This window comes from Mustela nivalis (assembly GCF_964662115.1).
Source record: "Mustela nivalis genome assembly, chromosome: 14".
In the NCBI taxonomy this organism is placed as follows: domain Eukaryota; kingdom Metazoa; phylum Chordata; class Mammalia; order Carnivora; family Mustelidae; genus Mustela; species Mustela nivalis.
The window spans coordinates 44583149-44592516 of record NC_139033.1 but is presented as its reverse complement, the minus strand read 5'-3'; the positions used below and the strand labels follow the sequence as shown (position 1 = coordinate 44592516).

Genomic DNA, 9368 nt, shown 5'->3' with positions numbered 1-9368 from the left:
CTCTTACCCAGCTATGAGCTGCTGCCTGAAATCTCCCCTTTAGAGATGGATCTATTTAGTTGAGGGGATTGGCCTTTGTTAAATACAGATACCGCCCAGGAGAGTCTCAGCGCTGTTCTCCGTGATATTAGCCCCCAAGATTTGGGCGTGTTTTGTACAGATGGTATAATCGAGTCCATCCTGACTGATACACCCCCAAGGCCCATTAATCTAGTAGTCAGACATTAACACCTTAGTGTGAATTTGCCCACAACCAGGACTTGGGGAAACCTGGAGCTTCAGTGGGGGGAAGGGGGAAGAAGGAAGAAAAAAATCTGTGCTGGTTAATTTCCAAAGATGGTCCCAAATAATTTCAGTCCCTTGTTTCATACACATTCTACCTCAGATCAAAAGGTAAAGTCTAATTTTCCTGATCTTAAATCGGGATGATTTTAGCAACCTTCTCAGCCCATAGAGTGAGGTAGGAATGATATTCTGGGACAGCCAAGGTTAGGTTCTAACAAGCCTCGGTCTCCTGAGACACTCACTTCTGGAACCCACCACTGTACCCCAGAAGCCCAAGCCATAGGAAGTCATGTGGGTCATCAACTCACCAGCCCCCACAGAGCTCGAAGCCAACTGGGCCCCATGTGGGTCAGTCATCTTGAACATCCAGCCCCATGAAGCCTTCAGCCTGGGGCACCATGGGAATGCAACCACAGCAGAAATCCCGAGTGAGAACCATCCTGCTGAGCCAGTCCACCAGGCAAGTCAGGAGACAGGAGAGGAAGTTGCTTCAGCCACCCCGTTTTGGGAGTAGTTTGTTATGCTGCCCTCATTAAATAAATAGACCTTGGTGCCAGAAGTGGGGTGTTAATGTGCTCTTTTCTTAATCTAAAGGTTTCATCTCAAACTGGCATTGGCCTTGGCACAAGGGAAAAGGCAGAAGCCGAAAAGGCTCAGAGGAATCTGTCTGTGAAGGCTTGACAGACAGGGGGGAAGAGCACAGAGAAGGAGCTCTTCTGCTCTCAGACAGGGGTGGGAAGTCGGCGACGCTGGGAGCTTTAGTGACACTTCGTGGGAATCGTACTTCATGAACTGCTGGGCTCGACTATGAAGGTTTCCTGGCTGCAGGTGGCAAGACCCAGCTTTTGACAAGGTATCCACAGAGAGAGCAAAGAGAAAAATGAACTAAAAAGAAACTCTTTTTAAAACTTTAATTTTTAGCACAGTGTTAGGAACACAGAGAGTTCCCATGGATCTCTGCCCCCAATATACACAGCCTCCCCCACTATCAACACCCCCCTCAGGATGGGACAATTGTTACAATAAGGAACCCACATCGACGCATCACTGTGACCCAAGTCCATTGCTTACACGAGGGTTCGCTCTAGGTACGTGCTACGGGTTTTAACAAATGTATTGTGACACGCCTCCGCGGCTACAGTATCCTGCAGAACAGTTCACCTGCCCTAAAATTCCTCTGCGTTCCATGGATTCATTCCCTGCCCCCAACTCTGGGCAACCACTGAGCTTTCTACTGTTTTAATGTCTATGATTTGCCCTTTCCCAGATGTCATAGAGTCGGTATCATATAGTCTGTAGCCTTTCAGATTGACTTCTCTTAATTAGGAATGTACATTTAAGATTTCTCCATATCTTTCCAAGGCTTGACAGCTCACTTTTTTTTTTTTTTTTTTTAGCACTGCATAATGTTCCATTGTGTGGACGTGCCAGTTTACTTATCCAATCACCCACTGAAGGACATCTTGGCTGCCTCCAAGTTTTGGTAATTATGAATAAACCTGCTATGAACACCATGGTACAGGTCTTGTGTAGACCCAAGTTTTCAATGCCTCTGGGTAAACAGTAAGAAGCAAGACGGCTGGATCTCCTGCTAAGAGTGGGTTGTGGAAGAAAGTGCCAGACTGTTTTCCAAAGTGACTATGCCATTTTTCACCCTCACCAGCAATAAAGGAGAGTCTCCCTTGCTGGACATTCTCGCCAGTATTTGGTGTTCTCAGTGTTCTGGATGTGGGCCATTCTAATAGGCAATGAGCTCTAATAGAGCTCATTGTTTTCATTTGCATTTCCCTGATGACATATGATGTGGAATATCTTTCCATGGGCTTATTTGCCATCTGTATCTTTTTTGATGAGGTGTCTGTTAAGATCTTTGGCCCATTTTGGAATCAGGTTCCTTTATCTTTTAATTGTGGTTTTAAGAGTTCTTTGCATATTTTGGATCAGAATCCTTGATCAGACATGGTTTTTGCAAATATTTTCTCCCCGTCTGTGGCTTATATGCTCATTCTCTTGACACTGTCTTTTGCAGAGCAGAAGTTTTTGATATTAGTGAAGTCCGTTTGATCAATTCTTTTTGTAATGGATTGTGTTTGGTGTTGTATCTAAAAAATCATTGCCAAACCCAAGGTCCTCTAGGTTTTCTCCTGTGTTCTCTTCAAGAGACTATACAGCTTTGCATTTTACATTCCAGTCTATGTATCCTCTTTAGTTAATTTTTGTGACAGGCATAAGGTCTGTGTCTAAATTCATTTTTTTAACATGTGAATTGAGCATTTGTATGATTCCATTTTCTCTCATTTCTTAGCATGTCAGTTATGCTTTTTGTGTTTAGTTTTTTAGTAGTTGTCCTAGAGTTTGCAACATACATTTGTGACTAATTCAAATCTACTTTTATATTCAAAGTATGACTTATGACTAATTCAAATCTACCTTATAATAACAAAATAATCCCAATTCCTCCCTCTCATCCCTTGTATCATTGCTGTCATTCATTTCACTTACTACAAAAGTGAATATATATATATATATATATATATATATATATATATATATACATATATACATGTTGTGTACACTTATTTGTATATATTCTCTTTTGTATATTTATTTGTGTATGTATGTGTATATATACACACACAAAGCATACATAATCACATGCATTACTACTGTTATTATTTTGAGCAAACTGTTATGTGTTAGATCAATTAAGAATAAGAAAAATTTAAGTTTTCTTAAAAGATTTTATTTATTTATTTGACACAGAGAGAGAGAAAGAGAAAGCCCACATGTGCAACCACAAGCAAGGAGGATGGCAGGCAGTTTGAGAAGAAAAGGGAGAAGCAGACTCCCCTCTGAGCAGGAAGCCAGATGTGGGGCCCGATTCCAGGACCCATGACCTGAGCCAAAGGCAGACGTTTAACCAGCTGAGGCACCATGGCGCCTGAAAAAATGAAGTTTTTATTTTACCTTCACTATTCCTTCTTTGCTCTTCCTTCTTTTCAGATCCAAGTTTCTAACCTATATCACTTTCTTTCTCTCTAAAGAACTTCTTATAACATTTCTTGCCAGGAGGGTCTGTTGGCAACAAATCCCCTTAACTTTTGTTTGTATGAGAAAATGTATCTCTTTTTCACTTTTGAGGAATAACTTTGCAGGGTACAGAATTCTAGATTGGTGGGGTTTTTCCCTCCCACCGCTTTAAATATTTCACTCCTCTCTCTTCTTGTTTGCATCACTTCTGAGAGGTCAGATGTCATTGTCATTAGAGTGGTTTTTCCCTTTGACTCCTTTCGGGATTTTTTCTTTGACTTTCTGTAGTTTGACGGTGATATGCCTAGACGTAGTTTCATGGCATTTCCTCTGCTTGGTGTTCCCTGAGTTTCGTGGATCTGTGGTTTGGTTCCTGACATTATCTTGGGAAAATTCCCAATCATTATTGTTCCAACTATTTCTTCTCTTCCTTTCTCTCTTTCTTCTCCTTGTGGCATTCCCATGATGCTTATGCTTTTGCAATTGTCCCACAATCTTGGGGTTTTTTTTTTTTGTCTTTGTACCCTTTGCTTTTCAGTTTGAGAAATTCTCTTGACATGCCCTCATGCTCAAAGATTCTTTCCTCAGTCATGTCTAGTCTATTACTAAGCTCATCAAATATTCATCATTTCTATTACAGTGGGGGTTTTTTAAAGTTTATTTATTTATTTAAATAATCTCTATACCCAACACGGGGCTTGAACTCACAATCCTGAGATCAAGAGTCACATGCTCCTCTTTTTTTTCATTAACATATAATGTATTATTTGTTTCAGGGGTACAGGTCTGTGACTCATCAGTCTTACACAATTCACAGTGTTCACCACAGCAATACCTTCCCCAGTGTCCATGACCCAGCCACCCTATCCTTCCCATCCCCTTCCCCTCCAGCAATGCTCAGTTTTTTCCCTGAGATTAAGAGTCTCTTATAGTATGTCTCCCTCTCTGGTTTTATCTTGTTTTATTTTTCCCTTCCTTCCCCTTTGATCCTCTGTCTTGTTTCTCAAATCCCTCATATCAGTGAAATCATATGATAATTGTCTTTCTCTGACTGACTTAGCATAATACCCTCTAGCTCCATCCACGTTGTTGCAAATGTAAAGATTTTGGTTTTTTGATGGCTGCCTAAGATTCCATCATATATATATACCACATCTTCTTTATCCACTCATCTGTTGATGGACATCGAGTCTCCTTCCATAGTTTGGCCATTGTGGACATTGCTGCTATAAACTTTGGGGTGTACGAAGTCACATGCTCTTCTGAGTGAACAGGCCAGGTGCCCCATCTATTACAGTGTTTTTGATCTCTGGTGTTTCTTTTGGTTCTTTCTCAGGATCTCCATCTCTCTGCTTGCATCACCCATCTGTTCTTGCATGCCATCTACTTCATCCATTAGAGACCTTAGTGTATTCATCATAGCTGTTTTGCATTCCAACATCCCAGCCATATCTTGTTCTGATACTTGCCATGTCTCTTCAAATTGTGTTTTTTGCTTTTTAGTATGCCTTGCAAAGTTTTCCTAATAACCACACATGACGTACTGGATAAAATGCCTTTAGTAGCATTGTGGTGAGGTAGGGAGGGTGGGGAGAAGCATTCTCCAGTCTTATAATTAGGTTTTGGTATTTTAGTGAGTCTGTGCCTCTGGACTATGAGCTCCAAAAGCATCTCTCAGGTTTTTTTCTCCCCCGAAGAGAGACAGAATGTCCAGAATAGGCCGGAAGTGGGTATCTTCCCTCCTCCAGGTCAATATGGTCTGATAACAACTGAGGAGCTTAATTTACACCTGGGGCCTGATTTAAATAACAAATGGAGCTAATCCTGAAATGGGATAAAACTTTTGAGTCATTGGAGGGAGTCATTGGAGTACATTGCCATATGCATGTAGCATGCATATGGCAAGGATGTGAATTGTTGCAGCCCGAAAGCAAACTGTGGTAGTTAGTCTTAAATGATAGCCCCAAACAATTCTGCCCTCCTTTTACTATCATACTGTGCCTCAAAGGAAGAGGCAGAGTCTGGTTCCCACCCCTTGAAAAGGGGCCATCTTTAGTGATCCTCAACAAGAGAATACAGCAGGCCTGATGTTCTGGGACTTCTGGGCTAGGTTATAAGAAGACTTTCGGATTCCTCCTGGAATTCTTTTAATTCTTGCTCTTGGGATGATTCCCCTGGGAAGCCTGCCACCACTATATTGTAAGAAGTCTAAGACAAAGGACACATGTAGACTCTACAGTCAACAGTCTCATGTGAGCTCCCAGCCCACAGCAACTACTGTCAGTCATGCAAAGAGCCATCTTGGATGGTAGCTCATTCAAGTCTTCAGATGACTCCAGGCCCAGTTGCCGCTTGACTGCAAATTCCTAAGAGACTCTAAATGAGAATGACCCAGCTAAGCATAGTCAACTCACAAAATTATGAGTGATAACAATAAACATTTGTTTTAAGCCACTACGTTTTAGAATATTTTGTTACACCAAGAGATAACCAGACAACTTCTACTGTATGATTCCAGAGACCCAGAAAAGAATGGGTGCTACCAGTTTTAGTTTGATAAAGGAAAACAACAAATAACTGTACACTAAAGAGGAAAGACAAGTATACATCACATAATAGATGTTCAACAAACACTTGTTGCATGAACAAGCAAATGAATAAATGAAAGTGGACACGGCAAGAACAGATTTCTCCTCCTTTCCAGGTGAACAAAAAGTTCTGGCTCTCTTCTGCCACCAGGAAACAAGGCTGTGTCCCCAACTGGCCCTGGCCATGATGGAGGGGTGTGCCTAAGGACCTTTCCTATCATCCTACTCTAGAAAACGGAAGAGGCTTCCTCCACAGAGTTCTGGCAGCCTCCCTCCCTCCTCCTCCTCTCCATAGCTCTCCAGTCCTGTTCAGTTCACAAGCATTTTCCTTTCAGCCTACCACACATTTCTATACCATTACAATGGCAAAGATTAAGTAATTAAGAAAATGACTCTCCCTTTAAAAAAAAAATTATTTATTTATTTGAGAGAGAGAGTGAGAGAGAACATGAGAGTGCAGAATGTCCCAGACAGAGAGGTAGACTCCCTGTGGAGCTGGGAGCCCGATGCGAGACACGCTCCTGGGACTCCAAGATCATGACCTGAGCCAAAGGCAGTTGCTTAACCAACTGAGCCACACAGACACCCTGACTCTCCCTTTTCTGACTCTCCAGCAGTTCGCCAGACCCCATGCTGATTCCAGGAATGCCTTAAAAAGGTCATGGGAGCCCAAGTCTGTGTTTTCTGCAGACATCCATGCAAAGGAGACTCTGAATAGGAAAAGCTCTTTAATTTTCATTGAGTCTTGGGGTCTGGACTTATTTCTTCCCCAGTCACTTACTGTGAAAGCTTAAGCAAAGAAAGTACTTAGATTCAGTCCAGTTTCTCCATCTATGAAGAGGGAATCATTGTCCTCACATCACACAGTTATTGTAAAAACTAAGGCAGATGCACTGAGAGAATGTTTATTCAAATTAGCACAGAGCCTGGGGCGCCTGGGTGGCTCAGTGGGTTAAAACTTCTGCCTTCGGCTCAGGTCATGATCCTAGGGTCCTGGGATCGAGCCCCACATTGGGCTCTGCTCAGCCGGGAGTCTGCTTCCCCCTCTCTTTCCACCTGCCTCTCTGCCTACTTGTGATCTGTCTTCAAATAAATAAATAAAATCTTTTAAAAAAATTAACAGAGTCTGGGCTCATCGTTCACCCAATGAATGTCTATTTGATGATTTTTCCCCCATAACTATAGGACAAAAAGTTGCAATATTCCCTTCTGAGAACCTCAGACTTTGGGGTTTCTCTCTCAGCCTAGTTCAGAAGTACCACCCAAAACAGTTCCCTAAGAGAGTACTAAAACCGTGTCCTTCCTTACATGCTAAAGCCCTATTAGTAAAGGAATTATTTACATGGGGTTTCCGCTCTAAATTCTTTTTCCTCCCTTCCCTTCTCTCTCTCGCCTCCCTTGGGAAAACCGCGTCCCAGCTGAATCAGAGATTACGAGGTTCTCTCCACTCTGACCCTGAAGATCTCCCTCTGCACCTCCTGAGTGTTCCTTCCCCCAGCCTCTTTCCCCAGGAAAGTAAATTCCTTTCACTCCTCAGCAGCCACTTGGCGTTCCTCAAAAGAACTGAGCAGCAGCCTGACAGAAAGGCTATAGTACTAGAAAGAGATCCAGGACATGCTAGTTAATTTTGTTGTCGACTTGACGGGGCTAAGGGATGCCTAGAGAGCTGGTGAAGCTTTATTTCTGGGTGTGCCTGTGAGGGTGTTTCTGGAAGAGATTTGCATTTGAGTTGGTGAACTGAGTAAAGCAGATGGCCCTCCTGCATGTGAGTGGGCATTATCGAATACACTGAGAGCCAGACTAGAACAAGAAGGGTGAATCTGTTTTCTCTGCCTGAGCGGAGACATCCTTCTCCTCCTGCCTTCAGACATTGATACTTCCAGTCCTTGGTATACTCGGGCTGTTTACCACTGACTTTCCTGGTTCTCTGGCGTACAGAGAGGACATTGTAGGACTTCTTTGTCTCCATACTACATGACCAGTTCCTTTAATAAATCTCTCTCTCTCTCCCTCTCTTCTCTATCTATCCATGTACCTATGAGTTCTGTTTCTCTGGAGATGTCTGACTAATACACAGGAGTTCTAGTGTCCAGTTTTGGCTCTTTCATCCACAGAATTACCTAAACACGTGATGAGTGCATGATAAGATCCCGGTCCCTAGAGATACTCAAGCACAGTTCATAAAACAGCCTTGGGAGACCTTCCGTTCAGTGAATAAGTGAATGACATAATGAACTTTATCTTGACGGCACTAAAGAGCCATGGAGGAACCCCGAAGTAGTTTACACTTGTCATAAAGCTTGTTTTAGGCTTGGTCATGGCACAAGGACACTTTCGGTTCATAAAGGTTATCGTGGAAGTAAGGCGGAGAGCAGACAAGGGTGGGAGAGGAGGAGAGTCTGGGACACCATTGGGAAAATATTGTGGTGACCCAGGGACACATCAGGGAGGCCTAAACTGGGGCACTGCCCCTTGACCTTGAGCAATTCCCTCATTCAGTCAACAAAAATTCATCAAGCCCCTAGCATACCTAAGTCAGGCATTGAGAATTATTACTGAGGGCAAAGGGGTAGAGACCACATTGTTTTGTTATTTAATGGTTCTAATTAACTTATTCCTTGGCCAAACTGAAGAGTTCCTTTACATTTTTCCCAATCAACAGGAACTGACTTGAATTGAATACAAGCGTCATGATAAGCCACACTGCTTTCGAGGTAGACCATCAAGCCTTGGATCGGAGAGATAGATGTGCGATATCACTAAGGACAATGAGAAAGTTCCCACATCCCAGTTCCTAAAGAACCCACAGATGTTAGCACATCGTCAGCTGAAAGAAACACAGTATGTCAGTCTGTATGTTTTCTTTAAAAAGTTCTTAAGGAGCGCCTGGGAGCCTCAGTTTGTTAAGCGACTGCCTTCGGCTCGAGTCATGATCCCAGAGTGCTGGGATCGAGCCCCACATCAGGCTCCCTGCTCAGCGGGGAGCCTGCTTCTCCCTCTCCCTCTGCTGCCCTGCCTGCTTGTGCTCTCTCATTCTCTCTGTCAAGTGAATAAATAAAATCTTTAAAAAAAAGTTCTTGGGCCCATGACTGCTTTGCAGAGGCCCCGGTCAGCTGCGTGCTCCGGCCTCACATTGTCAGAACACCACTCCCCAGCTCCTGCTGAGGCTCCCATGAATACTTAGGTGGAGACTGAAACTGATCCTTAACGAAGAAAGTAGAGGGAAGAAGTTTGGTTTAACAACAAAGGCAAGGAGAGGAGGAAAGAACATTCTCATTGTGTTTCTAAAAATAGCTCAAGTCAAGAAACTTCATTCCAAGTTGTTCGAATATGAGAAATTAAATAGAAATCTGGTGTTGTCATTATTCCAATAGTTTATTGGAAGCAAAGCACATCATTTTGATTTGCATGACAGCACAGACAGAAGACAATCTTCTATCCAATCTCGTGCAAAAAAACCATTTA

At 42.9% G+C, this 9368-nt stretch overlaps 1 long non-coding RNA gene across 1 annotated transcript; it reads left to right on the top strand.

Annotated features, from left to right (window-relative positions):
* Window positions 1–1475: 1475 nt before the first annotated feature.
* LOC309847637 lies at window positions 1476–3119 on the top strand. Its single transcript, XR_014302526.1, has 3 exons — window positions 1476–1562; window positions 1683–1768; window positions 3049–3119. It is a non-coding gene; the product is annotated as an uncharacterized lncRNA (long non-coding RNA).
* Window positions 3120–9368: the final 6249 nt, after the last annotated feature.